A 1,097-nucleotide genomic window follows, 5' to 3' on the forward strand; every position below is an offset into this window, starting at 1 on the left:
ACAGTTCCCTCCTCCACCTTTTCAAACAGTCCCCTCCTCCACCTTTTCTAGCAGTCCCCTCCTCCACCTTTTCAAACAGTCCCCTCCTCCACCTTTTCTAGCAGTCCCCTCCTCCACCTTTTCAAACAGTCCTCCTCCACCTTTTCAAACAGTCCTCTCCTCCACCTTTTCTAACAGTCCCCTCCTCCACCTTTTCTAACAGTCCTCCTCCTCCACCTTTTCAAACAGTTCCCTCCTCCACCTTTTCTAGCAGTCCCCTCCTCCACCTTTTCAAACAGTCCTCCTCCACCTTTTCAAACAGTCCTCTCCTCCACCTTTTCTAACAGTCCCCTCCTCCACCTTTTCTAACAGTCCTCCTCCTCCACCTTTTCAAACAGTTCCCTCCTCCACCTTTTCTAACAGTCCCCTCCTCCACCTTTTCAAACAGTCCCCTCCTCCACATTTTCTAGCAGTCCCCTCCTCCACCTTTTCAAACAGTCCTCCTCCACCTTTTCAAACAGTCCTCTCCTCCACCTTTTCAAACAGTCCTCTCCTCCACCTTTTCTAACAGTCCTCCTCCTCCACCTTTTCTAACAGTCCCCTCCTCCACCTTTTCAAACAGTCCTCCTCCACCTTTTCTAACAGTCCCCTCCTCCACCTTTTCAAACAGTCCCCCTCCACCTTTTCTAACAGTCCCCTCCTCCACCTTTTCAAACAGTCCCCTCCTCCACCTTTTCAAACAGTCTCCTCCTCCACCTTTTCTAACAGTCCTCTCCTCCACCTTTTCAAACAGTCCCCTCCTCCACCTTTTCAAACAGTCCCCTACTCCACCTTTTCAAACAGTCCCCTCCTCCACCTTTTCAAACAGTCCCCCTGTGGTCTAAATGAAACATCTGTGCTTTGTTCAAAATATAACATGAATCAAGCACCAGAGGAGGTTTGTGACCCTGTATAAACCAGCTCTCTCAGAACGCTCCGTTTTGGTGTGTGTGTCTCTTTAAATGTAATGACCCCCCCCCCCCCCGAGTTTTCGCCGTAGACATCACTCCTCTGTAGAGAGAATAAAAATGGCCGACCTACGTGAAAGTTTTGTTCTAGTCTGGGGGTGGAGTCCATGG

At 49.8% G+C, this 1,097-nt stretch overlaps 1 long non-coding RNA gene across 1 annotated transcript; it reads right to left on the bottom strand.

The window, feature by feature from the left end:
• Positions 1–255: 255 nt before the first annotated feature.
• LOC132970623 (uncharacterized) lies at positions 256–569 on the bottom strand. Its single transcript, XR_009672245.1, has 3 exons — positions 466–569; positions 366–390; positions 256–289 (listed from the first exon to the last, which is right to left on the bottom strand). It is a non-coding gene; the product is annotated as an uncharacterized LOC132970623 (long non-coding RNA).
• Positions 570–1,097: the final 528 nt, after the last annotated feature.

The sequence above is a fragment of the Labrus mixtus genome, unplaced genomic scaffold, assembly GCF_963584025.1.
Source record: "Labrus mixtus unplaced genomic scaffold, fLabMix1.1 SCAFFOLD_53, whole genome shotgun sequence".
In the NCBI taxonomy this organism is placed as follows: Eukaryota; Metazoa; Chordata; class Actinopteri; order Labriformes; family Labridae; genus Labrus; species Labrus mixtus.